Here is a 21,006-nt window from a genome sequence, read left to right on the forward strand (position 1 = left end):
CATTTATGCTTAACAATATTCACCATTCATACAAATGCGTGCAGTAAATAAACAATATAATTGCACTTGATATCAAACATGTAATAACATAAGAATGAATACATGAAATTTAGATAAACTTCTCTTTATTATTCTTTTTCCTTGGTTATAGACTTGACTCTGCCCTGTGCACTCAGCTGCAGACTCTACTAGGCCTCTGCGCACTCAGCTGCAGAGCCTCTTCCTACTACTATGACCCAAGATACTAGACCCTTGCTCTATGCTCCCTATCTTTCTGACTTCATCTGTTGGTTAACTTAACTACTTTACAACTTAGAGCCTCACTCTATTTATACAATCCCATGGTTCGCAGACCATGGGTAGGCCGACACTAGATTCAAAAATTAGGGCGAACAACCCTATGACTCTAACATACAATTCGCGCTCCGTGCTTGCAATTGGCAGAGGTTTTACAATAATATTACTCAAAAATTGGGCTTTGATCCCCAAACCATGTTGTGGGGGGATTCCATGCCCAACAGCCATACATAGTTTCTATCATAAAACACTTACATAACCAGCATAATAGGGATAGGAATACCCATGAAATCACATCCATATAAACCACATATAATACAGTACAATGCTCATAGAAATACGAGAAGAAATAACCTCTTATTGATGATGAAAAATCCAACTTGGGATGGGACTTCCACGTTCCACTCGATTGTAGAATGGTTGAGCCAAATCTCTCTTCAGCCATTCACCCCCATGCCATATTCCAAGCACGAAAGTGGGATCTCATAAAACACATTAATCAAAACTCATCTAGGGCTTCCATAGGCCATCAAAATTAACCCAGAAAATAGTTATTTCCACCTCATGGTCAGACATCACAAAACCATCATCAAATTGGTCTCCATCCAAGCCTTATAGGTCTTCCATAGCATTTTTTCCAACCAAATCTTCCAGGACTAGTAACTCAACCCACAACTTATACATGGCTTCTAGAATGTTTGTCCAACCTTGTTGGGTCCCTATAATACTAGTGATTACCCCATTACTATTGTAGTTATACCCCTTATTAATATTGTTGTGCCCCTATTGCTCCCATATTGTTATTACTGTGCCCCATAGAATCCCTCTATTGTTATTTTTGTGGCTTTATATTATTATTGTTAGGTCGGCTGGATTATATTGTGACTCCTTAGACTCCTATATATAGAAAGGAGGTTTTGTCATTTGAATCATCCAAGAATTGCTCATTTATGTAATGTAAAGGAGGTTGCCCCCTCGAAGAGGCTGAATTCTAAGGCGTTGATCTATCTTTTCTTGAGCTGGTTTCATAACATTTGGTATCAGAGCTTTGGATTCTAGGGTTTCGCTGCTCCAAACAGGTCTTCGTGGAATTTTCGTTATAACTTTTTTTCTGTGGTGTTTCAGAAGTTACAAAAAAAACCCATTTGAGAAGAAATCGCGCTGAATCTTGGGTCTGAATTTCAGAGCTTTTCGCGCTATATTTGCGGAGATATGATCTAAGGAAGTTGGTCTTTTTGCAGACTCCTGAATTACATTCCAAACAGGTGACCTGGGGAAAATCGTCATAACTTTCTCTCTGGGGATCAGATTGAAATTTCGTAAGAAGGTACAGAAAGAGGACGGATTGTAGTTTCTTGTATGCATTTTTCAGATCCAAAGGTTGAAACAGTGACTCGTGGCATGTCGTACAAGTTCACTCTACTGAACTAGTCTATAATCAAGTCACTGTGGGAGATTTCGCATAACTCTTCCTTGGAGAATCCAATTTGGGTCAGACTTGTGGCATTGGAAAGAGGACACAAGGGGCTACTTTAGGTCACAAATTCAACTAGATGATCGGAAAGTACAGAGATACATCAGAGGCAATATCGAGCTCCTACAAAGTGAAAAAAAGGTGTGTAGTTTTTTAAAATTTTTGCATAAGATTGGTTTGAAAAATTAGTTTTAAAGAATTCAAAGGGCATAGTAAAGCATTATTATCGGTAACTGATGCCCCGAGGAAAGAAAATGCAAACACCTAGTAGGCAACCTGAAAGCTCTAGCATGACCCATGAAGAAGAGGAAGAAATGCAACATGATATATCAAAATTACAAGACCAAGTGCAACAATTGTCACTTGCACAAAAAGGAACAGAATCTAAGATGGATGGTTTAAAGAAAGATGTAGAAGCTAAGATGGATGGTTTAAAGAAAGGTGTAGAAGCTAAGATGGACGATTTGAAGATAGATCTGAAGACAGACATGGACGAATTGAAGATAAATATGAATAAGTTGCTACAAGAAATGGTCACTAAGGGTGAAAGGGTACTAAAGGAAACTCATGATGAGAACAAAAGAAATGTTAATCATGATTCCATAGACTCTAATGTTGGATCGAAGACTCACCATATTCCAAAAATCGATATGAGGAAGTTTGATGGCAAGGATCCCGCCACATGGATATTACAGATGGAGCAATTCTTCGATCTCAATAATGTGCAAAACACACAAAAGGTACGTATGGCAACTTTATATTTGGAACCAAATCAGTTTGTATGGTATCAATGGCTTTGCTCTCGTAAACAATTTATCACTTGGGCAATTTTTACGGAAGAATTGATAGCACATTATGAGGATACAAAAAGCAACACTTTTTTTAGCCAATTGATAAGTCTCAAACAAAAGGGTTCAATAATGGAGCACATTGAGGAGTTCCAAAAATTGAACATAAGGGTAAAAGATATTCCAGAGGAGCATAGGATTGATGTGTTCATAGGGTCTTTAAAGGATAATATCCAACATGATGTTCGCCTTTGGGAACCTGATTCATTAGAGAAGGCATTCAGGTTAGCAAGAAAAATGGAAAGCAAAATTATGGCAACCAGGAAGCATACCACTCACAACTATAAAGACGGAAGTGTTGTTGCCCCTAGTCTTCCACAACCTATAAGGTTGACACCACAACAATTGGAAGAAAAAAGAGCAAAAGGGCTTTGTTACAGTTGTGATAGCAAATACACTAAAGGTCATAAGTGTGCTGAGAAGAAATTATTCTACATAGATTGTGAAGAGGAAGAAGAAAAGGAGCAAGAAAGGTCAAAAGAAGAGGATATACTCCAGGAACAAAGCCTAGATGAAGAACAAATAAATCCGACCATATCTTGTAATGCATTGGCGGGAATTACCACTCCTCAAACCATCAAGATAGAAGGACAAATCAAGAAGAAAAAGGTAATAGTGTTGATTGATTCAGGAAGCACCCACAATTTTATTCATTGTAAGGTAGCAAAAGAATTGAATTGCTTCCTATATCCAGCACCAGAGTGTCAAGTGATGATTGCAAATGGAGGAACAATAAATTGCTCTGGAAAGTGCCATAATATCAAGCTATCCATGGGAGAATATGTATTGACTAGCCCAATGCTTTCCATTCCAATGGGAGGTGCTGATGTTGTACTAGGAGTCCAATGGCTACAATCCTTGGGTACAATAGCTTTTAATTTTCAAGAACTTTTCATCAAATTTTCTACGAAGGAAAGGAAGTTGAATTAAGGGGTATTGCAGGGAAACCAGGAAAGATAATCAGCTCTAATGGTATGACAAAGCTTCTAAAAAAGGAGCAAAGAGGTGTAATTGCACAATTATGTTCGCTAGATGTTTCCACATCGGAATCATCTATTTCTCCAGATCTCCAAAAAGTCCTGGACAATCATTCCAAGGTATTTGAGACTCCCAAAGGTCTCCCACCTATGCGTGATCATGATCATGCTATTCATCTGATTCCAGGAAGTGTTCCTCCAAACATCAGGCCGTACAGATATCCCTATGTCCAAAAGAGTGAAATTGAACGTATGGTTGCAGAAATGCTAGAGGCTGGTATAATTCAACCGAGTCAAAGTTCTTTCTCTGCTCCAGTAGTATTGGTGCACAAGAAGGATGGATCATGGCGCATGTGTCCGGATTATAGGGAGCTCAACAAGCTCACTATTAAAGATAAGTTCCCCATTCCTGTCATTGATGAATTACTGGATGAATTGCATGGATCAATTTACTTCACCAAGTTGGATCTTCGTTCAGGATATCATCAAATCAGAATGAAGATTGAAGACATTCCGAAAACGGCATTTAGAACTCATGAGGGTCATTATGAATTTTTGGTCATGCCTTTTGGCCTTACCAATGCACCTTCAACATTTCAAGGTTTGATGAATTCAATTTTCAAACCATTCCTTAGAAAATTTGTGTTAGTATTTTTTGATGATATACTAATCTACAGCAAGTCTTGGAAGGATCATGTTGAACATGTTGACAAGGTGCTACAACTATTGGAGGAGAAACAATTATATGCAAAAAGATCCAAATGTTTCTTTGGAGTCCAGGAGGTGGAATATTTGGGTCATATTGTATCTCATGAAGGAGTTAAGGTAGACCCTAGCAAAATTAAAGCCATTAAGGAATGGAAAATCCCCACATCCATAAAGCATCTGCGAGGATTTCTTGGGTTGACAGGGTATTATCGCAAGTTTGTTAAGAATTATGGGAGAATAGCAGCACCTCTAACAACATTATTGAAGAAAGATGCATTTTCATGGACTCCGGAAGCAACAAAGGCCTTTGAACATCTTAAAGAGGCAATGTGCCAAGCACCGGTCTTAGCTACACCGGACTTCACAAAAACCTTTATTGTGGAATGTGATGCTTCAGGAAATGGAATTGGTGTTGTTCTAATGCAAGATGAAAGACCCATTGCTTTTGAAAGTCGTCCAATCAAGGGAAAGTTTTTAAGCAAAGCTATTTATGAGAAGGAAATGTTGGCAATACTCCATGCACTTAAGAAATGGCGACCCTACCTAATGGGAAGACACTTCAAGGTAAAAACGGATCATGATAGCCTTAAATACTTTTTAGAACAAAGATTATCCTCTGAAGAGCAACAAAAGTGGGTCACAAAGATGTTGGGTTATGACTTTGAAATCATCTACAAAAAAGGGAAGCAAAATGTGGTGGCAGATGCACTCTCAAGAAAGGATGAGGATGTGGAAGCATTGTTGTGCGCCATTTCTATTATCCAACCAGATTGGATAAACGAAGCAAGGGAGGAATGGAAGAATGACGAAGAAGTGTGGGCACTTATTCGAAAGTTACAACAAGATTCCAGTACGTCTGATACATTTAGCTGGAAAAATGATTCGTTATGGTACAAAGATCGCTTATACCTCTGTAAGAATTCCCAGCTAAAACAAAAGATTCTTATGGAATTGCACACTTCTCCCTTAGGAGGGCACTCAGGATTTTTAAAAACTTACCACAGGGTTAAGAAGGAATTTTTTTGGGATGGCCTTAAATCAGATATTCAAAAGTTTGTGGCGGAATGTTTGGTTTGCCAACAAAATAAAGTTGAAACAATTAAGACACCGGGTCTATTACAACCTTTATCCATTCCAAGCCAACGTTGGGAGGAGGTTTCAATGGATTTTATCACAGGTTTACCCAAGTCTGAGGGAAAGAGTGTCATCATGGTGGTAGTTGACAGACTTACCAAGTATGCACACTTTTGTGCATTATCACATCCATTTAAAGCCAGTACAGTTTCTACTGCATTTATGGAAACAATTCAAAAGCTACATGGAAACCCAAAGATTATTGTAAGTGACAGAGATCCCATTTTCACTGGAAATTTTTGGACAGAATTATTTTCTTGTCTTGGTACTCAGTTAGCTCATAGCTCATCTTATCATCCTCAATCTGATGGGCAAACTGAGATAGTAAACAAATGTTTGGAAGGATATCTTCGTTGCTTTGTATCTGATAAACAGACACAATGGGTCAAATGGTTGCCTCTGGCTGAATGGTGGTATAACACTTCCTTCCATACAGCAACAAAAATGACCCCATTTATGGCACTTTATGGGTATCAACCACCATCCATCACATCATATTTAAGAGAAAATTCTAAGGTTCAGGCAGTGGAACATCACATCGAACATCAACAACAAGTCCTCCAACTCTTAAAGGATAACCTCGTGTTGGCACAGAATAGAATGAAACAACAGGCAGATCAACATCGCAGTGAAAGAAGTTTTGATGTAGGTGATTGGGTATTCCTACGGCTACAACCATATAAGCAAATGTCCCTCAAGCAAGCTAAGAAGGATAATAAATTATCACCAAAGTATTATGGTCCGTACAAGGTGTTGCAAAAGATTGGTACTATGGCATACAAATTGGAGCTTCCTGCAGCTTCTCGATTGCACCCAGTTTTCCATGTTTCATGTTTAAAGAAGGTTATAGGCGACAAGCTCCCAGTTCAAACAATATTGCCAGAACTTGACGAGGAAGGAAAAATTATATTGGAACCGGAAGCAGTCACAGAAACAAGAACTCGACAGCTACGAAATCGATCAATTTCAGAGTATCTTATCAAGTGGAAGAACTTATCCGCTGAAGATTCCACATGGGAGGATGAGAATTTTATGCAGAAGTATCCAGAACTACTCAAGCGTTGAGGACAACACTTTTTTGAAGGAGAGGGGCATGTTGGGTCCCTATAATACTAGTGATTACCCCATTACTATTGTAGTTATACCCCTTATTAATATTGTTGTGCCCCTATTGCCCCCATATTGTTATTACTGTGCCCCATAGAATCCCTCTATTGTTATTTTTGTGGCTTTATATTATTATTGTTAGGTCGGCTGGATTATATTGTGACTCCTTAGACTCCTATATATAGAAAGGAGGTTTTGTCATTTGAATCATCCAAGAATTGTTCATTTATGTAATGTAAAGGAGGTTGCCCCCTCGAAGAGGCTGAATTCTAAGGCGTTGATCTATCTTTTCTATCTTTTCTTGAGCTGGTTTCATAACAAACCTAGGCTTCCAGGACTAGTAACTCAACCCACCAAGGGCTTCTAGGGCATTTTTCTAACCAAGGATTCGAGGTATAATAACTCAATCCAAGTTGTTATAGGGCTTCCAGAGCATTTTCCCAACCAAGGCTTCCAGGAATAGTAACTCAACCCAGGCTAAGGAAACATGAGAACCAATGAAAAACAAATAATAAAAGTAAACCTACAATCACCATAGCTATCCAAGAAATGGAAAGGCTAGGCAATCCACTGTCAATTCAAGCAATCCTCCATGCCAATGACAGATAATGACCAAGAATCCACATGCATATGCCATGCATGCCAACACTTGTGAAGGAAACATGCATCCAATTTAGTACCTGCAAGAAAATCCGATGTAGTTGTTGATATCGATGCCTTCTTGTGCTTTCCTTCTTGTCTTTTTCCTTTCTAATCCAAGAATCCAAGTATGCCACACCCACCAAGAGTGCTCCAAGTCTCCAAGAGTATGAGAGAGAGAATAATGAGAGAGCTCCAAAACTGAACTGACAAAGTCTGAGCCAATATTTTACACTAACTAAGAGCTTGCCAATTGATCCTCAGAAGCCTTTTTATTAATGAGGCCTCTATTTTCTTCATTTTCCATTATTTTCCTTCATTTTCCTCCTTTCATGTAGCCTGTGACCTTTCACCTTCCTTTTCTCCTAATTTCCTTTATTTTCATAAGTGAATGTGCCAAAAATGTCATTTTTCCGTTCCAAAGCCTTACCCATTGCCTTTCCCAATTTCCCAAGACATAATAAATCGAATCAACACCCATTGGGATGTTCCCCCCACCATTTAGCTTGCAATTCATGTCCCATCACCATGGTAATATATCTATATATATCTATATATATATATATATATATATATATATATATATATATATATATATATATATATATATAGATATATATTACATGAGTTTTTAACCAGGGTTGTTACAGACTTGACCAAAATGTACAAAGGAACCTGTTTTCCCGATTTGAGATAATGGACTATGGGATCCCAAAGTGTACCCATACTCATTCAAAGAAGAGTTTGGGAATGGCTTATGTTATGATACTCTTATTGCAAGCCACTAGAAAGGACATCTTAGAAAATCTATCAATGACCATGAAAACACAGTCATTTCCATGCTTAGTAGAAGGGAGGCTTGACATGTAATCCACAAAGAAGAATTCCCAGGGCCAATTAGGAGCATGAAAAGGATTATACAAGCCTTTCTTCTTTATTTTCAATTTGGAAATGGTGCAAGTAGTGTAGGACATGATGTACTTCCCAACATCATGTCGAAGGTTTGGCCAATAAAAATACTTCTGCAACACTGCCACTATTTTCTCTACCACAAAATGTCCAGTGACCCGACTGTAGTGCACCTCCCAAGTCATATTGGCACGCTCACTTGAAGGAACACAGAGGTGTCCTAGGTGGAATAAAAATTCGTCCTAGAGGTGAAAGTCTGGAACTTTCTTTCTTTCAACGAGCATTTGGTATGTGGTGCCTGATTCTAGAACACTTTTGTAAATATGTTGCCATCATGAAGTCTCGTGTCCTCAAGACTTGAGCACAGTGGTTAGCGCCATAACCGATGGTTGCCTGAGGCAATATGAAACATTATTGGTGCATACCTTCTTGTACTTAATGTTAAAATGGAACTATTTAAGATATGTGGACCATTTCTGATGGTGATCGTTCTACAACTTTCCTTATGTCTGTATGAACTACAAGGGTTATTGGTTTGTTTGGATGATAGTTTCCTTCCCTAGAATGTAATGCTTCCATTTTCGAAATGAATAATTATCTTTTTCATAGGTCGGATACTTTCAGATGATATTTGAAAGTGTCTCACTTTGATATTCCACTAGATGCCTCTTCTAGGTAAGAAGTGCACCAATAGCATAGTCAGATGCATATGTCTCACTTTTAAATGGTTGTTGTAGGTTTGGTAATGTGAGAACTAGGGTAGAGCAGAGGTGATGCTTCAACTTGGAAAACACCTTCTGTTGGGATTTAGACCAAAATAACATTACTTTCACTATGCCCTTTATGACTTGACTCAAAGGCCAACTGATATGAGATAATCTCAACACGAACCGGTGATAGAAATTGGCATGACCCATAAAGATATGAAACTTTGTTAGAGTAGTTGGGGTTGGCCAATCCTTAATAAATTGTATCCTTGTTGGGTCCACATGCACACCCTACTCATTAATGATGTACCCCATATATTAAACCTAGGTCATTGTCACACGGAATCTGTCAAGGGTGCGGACACGACTGACCTTCCTAGAAGTCTAAGACATTCTAATGACAAACAAGACAAAAAGGAGTGATCTTTCTCTAAATACACCTTTTATAACATGAAAACTACAAGTGTTTAGGCTTACCTTATTCCAAAACGCTGTTGTTGAAGTCCGTTCTTGACGATCCGGATGAGCTCCTCCTTCAAGTCAATTCCTGCAACCACAAACAATCAAACAATTACCAAGCACTTGCATTTCATATAATAAAACATATATCCAACATGCAGACCAAGGAACACATGAAATAACTCATTAACACAAGCTATTGAGAAAAATAAACCAGTTTGTATTAATAACGAAACAAAGAAACTCTTACAACCTGGCCTTGGTGTTGTGCAAGTTCCTCCCAGGGTCCATCAAGGGTTTTCCTCTACTTTGACAAAGCTCACCCTCTCCCAAGTAGAATCAAGTGAAGACAATCTCTCCTCACAAAGGCTCTAATGGAAGACCTAAATCCTGCAGCATTTACCCAAAGAAAATGTATAGCTCCAACCTCCCTCCTTCTGGCTCAATGCCTTTATTTATAGTGCTGTAAAGAGGTTATTCAGGTCCACCATCAATGGGATCATCCCCCTCTTTGGGTGGGATAGCTCCCTTATTGATGGGATAAGTTCCCCTTAATAGAGATACATGAACCAACTGGAGGCGCATCCATTTCATCAAACCGACCTCTAGAATGTTCTAGAAGTAACCACAAGTAACTTTTTCAAGATAAAACTCGCGCATTTTGCCTTTTACAGAGGGACGCACCTGTCCCTTTACATACAGAGCGTCCATGGACGCAGTTTTGTGAACAAGGTCCGCGTCCCCGCAGGTAAGGCTAGAGAGAACCTGCGACCCCAGAGATAAACATGATTTTTACAAGACTTTCTCTCTTTTTGAGTTTGAGATGGATAACAGAGGCATGAGACTTGCCTAAGAGGGTAGCATGACTGTTGATTTGAGCCATACTAACTGTAAGTAGTCAAGGTGACATTTTTTAGTGTAACAGATTGCCCCCTAAAGTGCGAAGCCTGAAATAGAATAGGGTTTTGTAATTCTAGGAAGGGTGAAGCGCTTTATCATTTCAAGGATTGCCTTGTGGATGGCCTGGTTGGAACCTGCAATTTTCAACACAAAATACATGGATAAGATTATATCATCACTGAGGTAGGCATTCCCATACTCAGATTCAAAACTTTAACTAATGGACTAACTATTCTGATACAGGAATGATCTTGCAGTACATCATTTTTATAGACTTTTGTAGACACAGTATGGACGCAGCCATCTGTTTATGATTAGTCCTACATAGATAATGAATACAAAACTCCTCGCAGCCTGGATGGTAGAAACTAGATCCAGGGTCTTCACTTCTACTTCTCGAATTGGTACGATTCTAGCCATGTGATTAAATGATTCGATGTCGAACATGGTAGAAACCACTTGATTACCAGTCAATGATGTAAACTGTTAACAAGCGTGAGAGAAACCACCAGTAATGTCAATGGTCCTCAAAGTACCAAGCACAACCCGTGAAATGTGAATAGATGTTTTGATGTCGAACACTTCACGGAATCCTCTGATCGAAAGTCAATGATGTAAACTGACGTCAAAGGCGAGAAACCTGCCATTGATGCATGCAGACTTCAAGGTACTGTCGATTCCTAAGTCATCTTTCTAGATAATGTGTCGATGTCGATAGAAAGCGACCCGTTGCAGGCAAGCCCGCAACACGAAATCATTGTTCAAGTTGAAGAAATGTTGCTGTAAGGACTGACTCAGGGATGGTCAAATGGATGACAAGTATTTTGCAGATGAAAGTTTTTGCTTGCAGACCTCTTGAACACATAACGACACAACAGATGGCTTGGTGACGAATAACTCAAAGTTAATCCCCGAAACCCGGTTAAAGACTTTCAAAGTGATTTGGTCAACTGTGAGGTAAAAGATTTCCCAACCCAGGTGAATGAAAAGTGTCGTGTTCAAGAGCGGTAATAAAGTTTCTTTTGAGACAAAAGGTGACAAATAGGTTCATTCTTCTCTTTTTCCCCCACCATTTCTGGCAAGTACCTCTTTATTTTTAACAAGCTTGAGGAGGATAACATATGCTTGATTATAAGCTCATCCTTCGGACGAGTCCAACCTAGTTTAAATTCGAACCCTAGGAAGGAGTGGTTCGTTCCTGTTTGTAATTGAACAGGTCCTCTACTGTAAAAATTTAACGAGCCCAGTATAGGAGAAACTCGGCGTTTTTCATTTTTAGAGAGTCTGAAAAAACTAAAGAAGACTCCACGTTGAACTTTTTCGTATATTTGTGTCCCTCAAGCCCGAAAAAGTATAAAATAATACCTGGGGGAACCGCTTGATCTTGCGACCAAGGAGTACTTTCATAATAGTGTCGTTAACCTGAAAAGTAAAAAGCGATCAAGGACACGTCGTTTTATTTCCTTATCGAGTTCGAAACGACAAAAACCCGGCAATCTTTTCCTGATTTTGCGGTCAGAAAAGAGCTAAAAGGGGACCGTCTTTTAATTCCGTTTTAACGAGTGAAAAAGAAACACTCGGCGATCTTTTCATGTTTTAGGAGTCAGAAAAGGGCTTAAAAGATGACTCTGAAATTTTGTTTGTGAAAAATTACAATTTCCCTCGAAATCCCTTTGTCCTGCACAAAAGCGACACATTACTCATACCTGTTTAAAATAGGCAAAAATACATTCAAAAACATCTTTTCATGGTAAAAAATGAACTAATTCATCCAAAAAACCTATAAAAAGACCTTTTACCATGTCATTTTTACCGTTTCACTGTTGAGGTTGAAAAAAGGCTTTTGACAAGAAACTTCCCGTGGTCGCTGCGGAAAATCTGACCGTTGGAATCGAACGCCGTCTCATCCAGGTATTTTACACATCCTACTCTGCATTTCTATCCGTTTAGAATCAATTTTTAGGTTTTAGTTTCATTTTTTGGGGGGTTTTGGTTTTGGAATGCGCCTCTCGGCGGACGCAGGTGCCCTTCGGGTGACCTGCGTCCCCCGACTTTTTCTCATACGGGAAAACGGTCGGAAGACGCAGCCCGCCTTCAGGCCAGCTGCGTCCGGGCGCCCTGTGCTACAAAGCCGGGGTGCGTCCTCCGAGAAACGCGCATTTCAAAACCCCAACTCTCTCAAAAACCACCAAAAATTCCCAAATTAATTTCTAATGCTATTTTTGATATGCAGGCATTAATCATGTTAGACTGGAGAGAAAGAGAGCACGTAGAGGAAGATGAAGCTGCAATAAATCATCAACCTTCTCTGGATGCCCTAAGAGCATGCGGATTGTACAAATATTGGACCATACCGGGCATGAGGGGCCAGGTAAGATTCTTGGAATGGCTGGTTGAGCGATGGAACGTACAAGAACAATGCTTTTACATAGGAGGGCACCAGCTCGAGATAGAGCCCTCGGATGTATACTTTCTCACTGGCTTGCCAAACAGAGGTGAGCAACTCAACCTTGCGGGGACTAGGCCGGGTGGCCAATCCCTTGATAGTCTCCGCGAGACTTGGTGCACACCTGGAGCTCACCATTCAAAAGGCATAGAGATAAAACACATCACTCTGCCGGAACTCAAAGTCATAGCGTTCACGGTTACCAGAATTTGCGGCGCGGCCGCTTTACACATTGCTTCCGGATCCCAAATGCGGATGGCAATTGACTGTTACCAAGGCACCATTTTCAACTGGTGTGAAGCTGTGTCGGCTCATATGAAGAGCCAACTGACCAAGGCAAAGAACGGACGACTAAAGACTTTTGGATATGGGCCTATAGTCGTGAGCTTTGCCTTGGAGAGAATTCCAATGCTGATCCCTCAGCAACTCACTGTTGATATCTTGGGTCCTCAGCAGCCAAAGCTGATACGATGGGTTGCGGTGATGGCCCGGCATCCTGACGAGGGCGCGACAGTAGTTCGATTCTCAGATAGTTATTTTGACTGGTTAGAGGGCCAGCTTTTTGTGATACAGGATTTTCCGTATGCCGGAATGGATTTCAGAGGTGATCCGGACATGGTTCTTCCACAGGGAGAACAATGGGACGACAGAGGTACTTTTTATTTTCACAAGTTTTCTAGTTATGTATTTTTTGTATTTTTTATATATATCGTCTCAAAACTAATAGTAAATTTTCAAAATGCAGATGTTGGCCACAGCGTCCAGCCAACCTCCGGCCTTATGATAGACTACATCCAGCTGCACCGGTACCGGCCCCACAGGATGCGACAGCAGAAGTACTAGCTGATTTGGAGCATGATCTAGAGCGTCTCACGGCAGATATACCTGAGACTACTATGGATGACATTCCAATGAGGCTTCAGCGCTTCGTAGTCGCGGTCCCTGGACCGTTTAGGAGATTTTTGCGTAAGGTAGCCCGCGCAGTGGTGTCGTACAGAGAGCACCACCAGTGATTGACTAGTCACTTTTGTAGTCACATGTGACATTTTGATTTTTTGTACTATCATTTTGCCGATCATAAGGTGTTTTAAACCTATGATCGAAGACGATGTATATATTTTTTGACACACTTCTATCTATATATATCACTATTACCGGCTTATCTTGTTTAACATATGTGATGAAATGTTTTTAAATTTACTTGCATGATTATCGTAAATGTCTGTCCAACATTCGAGAAGCAATTGCATCTGCTAATGTATTCAAAGACCTTGGAATATGTTGATATTCAATGTAATCAAATTCACGTTCCAAGAGACGCACTCTCAAAAACAACCTTAATAACACAGGATTTCTAATGGCATAAACTCTATTAAGCTGTAATACAACAAGTTCAGAATCTAACCTCACTATCAAACGTCGAATTCCAAATGAAATAGATTCGGATAATAATTCAACCACTGCACTGTATTCTGCAATGTTATTCGTTGTTTGACCGAGGCTTACCCCATGCATAGAAACTAACTCGTCAGAGGGCGAATAGATAACCCAAGCTGCGGAAGAGATATTCCGTGTACTACGACAAGCACCATCAGCAAATCCAATGTATGTTTGGAGAGGCGTCGACATCTACAATATCAAGAGTAAAACCAAGATGAGCCAAAATAATGACGAAAAACCACACTTGCTAAGCTAAGCACACTGACTAAACTAACACACTTGCTAGCTAGAAAGAAAATCTAACCTATCTAAAAATTTCTCCATACCCATCATTTTAAGCATAATACCTCTTTAGGTAAAGTCCATTTCTGGGTTTACCCAAAGAGTCCCCATCAAAATCAACTAACTCATAAGCCCCTTTTGCTAGCTTTCGCTTTACAATGTAGGGCCCATGCCACATGGGAACGAATTTTCCGGCACCTAGCTTATCGTTAGCTTGATCATATAATAGTACTAGGTCTCCTTCCGAAAAACTTCGAGGGGTTACATTTTTATCGTACTGAGCTTTCATTCGTTTCGCGTGAGTCTCGATAGCTAAAGTAGCGTCACGTCGAGTCTCATCTAATTTAGCCAAGTATAATAACCGTTTCTCCTCTTCGGAAGTAGCTGGAAGTAATTCGACAGCCATTTGAAGTGATGGGATTTCGCATTCAATAGGTAACACAGCTTCTAAGCCATAAACTAGCTGAAAAGGGGTGAAACCTGTTGAATTTTTCACTGAAGTTCGATATGCCCATAGCGCCGAAAATAACATGTTATGCCAATTCGTTCGATGGATACCAATGATCCGTCGAATCATGACGACTAGAACTTTGTTGATTGACTCAACCAAACCGTTGGCTTGCGGATAATAAGGAGTAGAGCTATCGTGGCGCAAACCAAGCTGGCTTGTAAGCTCAGTCATCATGACATTTCGAAAATGGCTCCCATGGTCAGTAATGATTGCTTGTGGGACACCAAACCTAGTTATGATATGATTGAATACGAAAACTGCAGCTGTCTTGCCGCTTGCGTCGAATGTAGGCATCGCCTCGGCCCATTTTGTAAAATAATCAACCGCGAGGATGATATACGCATGCCCCCCGGCCGAGTGAGGGTTACAAGTAATAAAGTCAATGCCCCATTTGGCGAATGGACCAGCGGCAATTATAGGGTGGAGAGGAGCAGGTGGAGCGCGCATCTTTCGATCAAACACTTGACAGTTGTGGCATGTTCTGACAGCAAGGATACAATCTTTAAACATAGACGGCCAGAAATAGCCAGCGCGCAACACCTTCTGAGCTGTGGCATACCCAGACATATGACCGCCACATGCTCCAGAGTGACAATCATTCAAAACTCTCTCAGCCTCTTCGTGAGTTAAACAACGTCGAAAAACTAAGTCTGCCCCCCGGCGATAAAGTGTATCTCCAATAATTCTGTATTGCTGGGATCGAAACCGAATTTTTCGACGGTCTTCCTTGGAAGCTTCAGGCCGAAAGGTTTGGGTTTGGAGATAGATGATTATATCCCCATACCACGGATCTAAAGTGCTAATAAGAAACAAAGATTCGTCCACAATGGACTCCTCTGCCACAGTCTCTGTGTCAGCACTCGGGAAATCACACATCAATTCCGCAAAAACTAAAGATTTCTTAGACTTGGACTTCTCGAACTCCAAGTCGAACTCTTGCAGGATAACAATCCATTTAGAGTACTTGCCCCCTAGCAGTTGTTTTGTCAAAATATAAATCATAGGGTTGCAATCCGAAATAACTGTAGTCTTGCGGAGAAGAATGTAGTGACGAAAACGCTGGACAGCTTGAACGGCTGCCAGGGCCAATTTCTCCACATGCGAATATTTTAACTCAGTGGGTTTAAGGTTCTACTAAGATAATATATCACATGCTCTGCTTTGAATTCATCTTCTTGAACTAACACCATTCCAATGGTGGAATGCGAAGCTGCGAGGTATAAGAAGTAGTCCTGGTTGTAGTTGGGAGGATGCAATAACGGTGCATGGGTCAACGCGTGTTTCAGTGCATCAAAAGATTGTTGGGCAATCTCGTCCCAAAAGAATTGTGCGTTCTGTTTCAACAACCGTGTAAAACCTTTAGTGACCTCGGCGTAGTTTGGGATGAATCGGCGTAAAAAGTTCGCTTTCCCTTGCAAACTTTGGAGTTGGCGCAAACTCGAAGGAGGAGGCAATTTGATGATAGCCTCGACTTTCGAGGGATCGACGCGAATGCCGGTTTTTGAAACAACAAATCCCAGCAATCGACCTGTTTCTATACAGAAAACACACTTGTGGGGATTCAACCGAATTCGATAATGCCTACACCTCATAAAGATTGCTCGTAGGTGGACAAGGTGATCAGCTCGTTGTAAAGAATGAGCAGGCAAATCATCGAGATAGGGTTGCACAATGTGCTTGATGTCATGAAATGCATAAGACATGCCCGTTGAAAAGTGGCCCCGGCATTCTTAAGTCCAAAAGGTAATTTGCAATAAGCAAATGTCCCCCATGGACAAATGAATGCCGTTTTTGGTTGATCGGCAGGTAGAATATTGATTTGATTATAGCCTGAGAAACCATCCATGAAGGAAAACATCTCACTTCCGGCACAATCATCAATGATTTGATCGATATAAGGCGTAGGATAGTTGTCTTTTGGACAAGCTCGATTGATATCCCTATAATCGATACAGATTCTTATTGTTCCTTGTTTTTTATTGACGGGAACAATATTCGATACCCAATCCGTTAACGGGATCGGATAAATGAAACCTGCTTTCAACAGCTTTTCGACTTCTGCTTTGATTGCAGCCGCTTTTCGAGGGTGAATCTGACGCAACCGTTGCCGAATGGGTTTAGCATCCGGGTAGGTTTTGATTTCATGAACAACAATGGCAGGATCAATTCCCGGCATTTCCTCGTAAGACCAGGCAAACACGTCGCGGAATTCTTGGAATAGGGCCTTGTAAGTTTGGATTTCTTTTTCAGTACATGCGGCACCTATATGAATGTTCTCCTCGATTCCGGGCTTCACTGAAATATCAATGGGAATTGTACGAGAAATATTCCCTAAATTCAGCTCTGAATCAGAATGTTTCGTTGGATCCTGAGCGTCTTTGACATATTCAGCGGTAAAGATAGATGAAAAATCATTTTCAAATGCATCATCCTTAGGTAAAAACGAAGATCTGTGATGGAGATCTTCCCATGGTAGATCATCTACACTTAGGATTTCGCGAAGTTGTTCGTCAGATGACACTTCTTCGGGAAACGTTATCCGTTCTAAGGGTGAGGTGAAAAGTGACTCTTCACTGACCACATTCATTTGGTCGGTTGAATGAAAGTCGGTAAAAGACATAAGAGCTTCATAAGCAATCTCATACGGACTCAACGGCATAACATCACCGAGTGAGTCTAGCTCAGAGTCAGAGGGAACATACCAAGGATCATCATAAATAATGTTTTCTGACGTGATCATATGAATTGTTGCGAACGAAGGGTCTGCATTGAGTGGAGGGAGAGGAAAAGTTCCCAGTAAACCGGAATCCTTAACTAAACCTACACCAATGTCCCTATAAGGGATTGTCGTTTTACCAACATGCTGGATAGTTTCTAAAGAGGTTGGGTCGGATGAAAAGTATGTCAGCTGATCAATAGTCACGATCTTACCGTTATGTGGAAACTTAATGACTCTGAAGACCGATGAAACGACCGCTGTCATAGCATATGACCAACTTCGACCCAAAAGAAGGTTGTAGTCTAGAGGGGCATCAACCACTTCCACATCCAGACTAACGGTTTTACCTTCGACCCCTATAGGCAATTCTTGTAGAATACCAAACGGACGGAACCCACGGCCATCAAAGGCCTTAAGGATGGTGGGGGATTGGTTCAACGAAGGAGAACCAAGCGATCTCCAACATTGAATCGACATAATACACGTAGAAGCTCCCTCATCAATCACAGTCCGATGAATAGGCCTGTTTTTGACTATCACTGGAATTTGGAAAGCCATTTGATGGGGGAGACGTGGTGTACTATTTTCTAGATCAAAGATCATTAGGTTCGGGTCCTGAACATCGACAGCTCCAATAGCCGACAAAAGCAATTTTCGTTGCGCTGGACATGATTGCAGCACTTCGAGTGCCGACATTGCTGAAGGTGAAACAGCTAAGTCTTCAACAATGTTGTAATTCTGGGCTGCTCTCGCATGTGGATTGAAAGCAGACCTTCGAAGTACACCCTTGGCGGGCGGCTTAATCACTAAGTCTGGGTTAGGTTTTTCGATCTGTAGTGGATCGGAACCAGGAGCTGAGGTTGATGGGTTAGAGTGAGAAGATTCTGCTTCCTTACCATCAACAGGAGCCTTACTACCATAATCTTGCGATCGAGTCGCAATCCTGACATGAGACATCATCAAAATGGGTTCTTCACTGGCATTCGAAGAAGAACCTATCATCTTATTTTCCTGCTCTGGAAATGGATTCTTTAACACAGCAGGAGTCGGAGAACCTTTGACTATTTTCACTACCTCGGCCCGATGAGGGCAGTCTCTCGTAAAATGATCTTCTTCACAAATAAGACAAGGATAACGAGGTTTGCGTTTTTCGTCATTGGTTTCCGACTTTTCCGTTTTCTCCTTTGGAGCCTTGTCTGCTTTAGCCTTCTTCTTTCCTTTCTTCTTTCCACCGTTTTTGGATTTGGCCGTAGATGACTCTACAGCGTGAATGTCGGCGGTAAGTTCAGGAGGAGAAGACTCTCCTGTCGGAGAATCAGGCAAAGTGATAATTGGAGTATTGGAGGCCTTGGAAGACTTCTTCTTACTCTTCGTAGTCACGATACCGATCATACCATCAGCGGCATGAGATCCCGAAGGAGCAGCAGCGATTTGGTTTGACTTTGGAAGATCCGGAATTTTCTCGTGTAACGTACCCGACTGAGTGTAAACTAAGTCAAGGTATTGTGCCTGAGCAATGACTTGCTCCTCAGTAACTACTCCGGCCTTAGCTACATCTTCAGTAATTCTTGGTAATAATGATTTGACAAACCATTCAGCTAAGATTTGGTCCGGGATAAAAACTTTCACTAATCTCCTTCGACGTCTCCACTCATGGATGTGATCAGAAATGTACGTGGATGTCGATTGTTTTAGCGAAGTTAATAATTCTGTACCATTATCGTATCTGACTGGTAACTGAAAATGAGTTAAGAACGAGGTAGCTAACTGGCTAAAGTTGTAAAAAGAGGCCCGTGGTAACTCAATGTACCACTTGGCTGCGAGACCAATGAGTGTACGCTGGAAAAGACGTAAGCGGATGGAATCATCTGAGATGGAATTTGATGCACACCAGAGGTGGTAAGTCATCACGTGATTAGACGGATCCTCTCCAGACTTACCTTCGAACTTGGGTATATCGCTGGGCAACTTATTTGGCATTGGCGGCCAGAACGGAAGATATTGAATTGGATCGTTCGTTAGGCGCGTCAAGTCGGGTAAATCTAAAGTTGCAATAAATGGTAACTGCCGGTTAGGATCTCTGAAACTCTGAGTCACAATACCAGCCCCAGGAGGAGGATATCCAGGATAACTAGGAACAGGATTCGCATTGGGGATATTATATCCTCCTGGAAAACCAGGATTAACCGGACCGTACTGGGGTTGTTGAGGTGGTTGATAAGTGTACCCAGGATACGGTTGATACTGGTAAACCGGTTGTTGGGCAGCTTGCCCAGGTTGATACTGTCCCTGGTACGGAGGTTGAACAAATTGAGGTTGAGTAGTAACAACCGTACTTGTACCAGGTTGGCCTACAGGCATCTGGACTGTGGTTTGAACCGTGGGTCCAGACAACGGTACAGATGTCTGAGGAGTGGTTACAGGGACAGTAGAAACTGGAGCTGCCGATACTCCAGAAGTAAGCATGGTAGATGAAGCGGTAGTTGCTGCAGCCGTGTGAGGTGGAGTACCTGGTGCAATTGGCGGCTGAGTAACTACAGAAGTTACAGGGGTCTGAACACTTGACTGGACAGGTTGCGGTTGCTGGGATGGACCAGGAACTGCAGGTTGTCCTGCTTGAGGTACCGACTGTATACTTGGTTGCGACATCTGTTGACCCTGTGACGGATCCCATGTTAACATTCCAGGGTATTGACTCGTAACAGGTTGAGGATACTGAGATCCATAGCCGTATTGAGGATAGGGTTGATAACTGTAAGGTGCAGTCCCATATGATTGCCCTTGAGGTGGTTGATAACCTTGACCAGGGTATTGACCCGTAGGTTGATAACCTTGAGGTAAATACGAATACTGGGGTTGACCTTGACCTTGAGGTTGGTATCCTTGAGGTTGATACCCTTGGGGTTGATACCCTTGGGGTTGCCATCCTTGAGGTTGCCATCCTTGAGGTTGATACTGATACTGAGGTTGACTTTGGGGTACATATTGAGGCTGGGGTTGATACCCTTGGGGTTGATACCCTTGGGGTTGATACCCTTGAGGTTGCCCCCTAGTCACGAATGAAGTACCTTGAGGTTGCCCCCCAGGCATAAACGAAGGTTGCCCCCCAGGCGGTAATTGGCCACCTTGAGGTTGGTTAATGGGAGTTGAACCTGACATCATATAAACGTCACCTATACTCAATGGTACATTACCACTGTTTCCAACTAATAACCCATGATCAACAGGTTGAGGAGATGCTCCCGCAAAGGTACCAGAAAGTGATTGATACCCAGTAGGAACAGAAGGACCGCCATGTAAAAATGATTCAGGACTTTGTGAAAACACAGATGACTGACCAGACATATTTACAGGAGAATGAATTCCTCTAGGTGGAACCGGAGTACGAGGTGTAGAAAAACCTACTGAGTTGTCTAAAAAATTGGTTAATGCAAGGTACCAAGATTCAC

The sequence above is a fragment of the Pinus tabuliformis genome, chromosome 8 (assembly GCF_031772625.1).
Source record: "Pinus tabuliformis cultivar Carrire ecotype Pingquan chromosome 8, CPIR1, whole genome shotgun sequence".
NCBI classification, from domain to species: Eukaryota; Viridiplantae; Streptophyta; class Pinopsida; order Pinales; family Pinaceae; genus Pinus; species Pinus tabuliformis.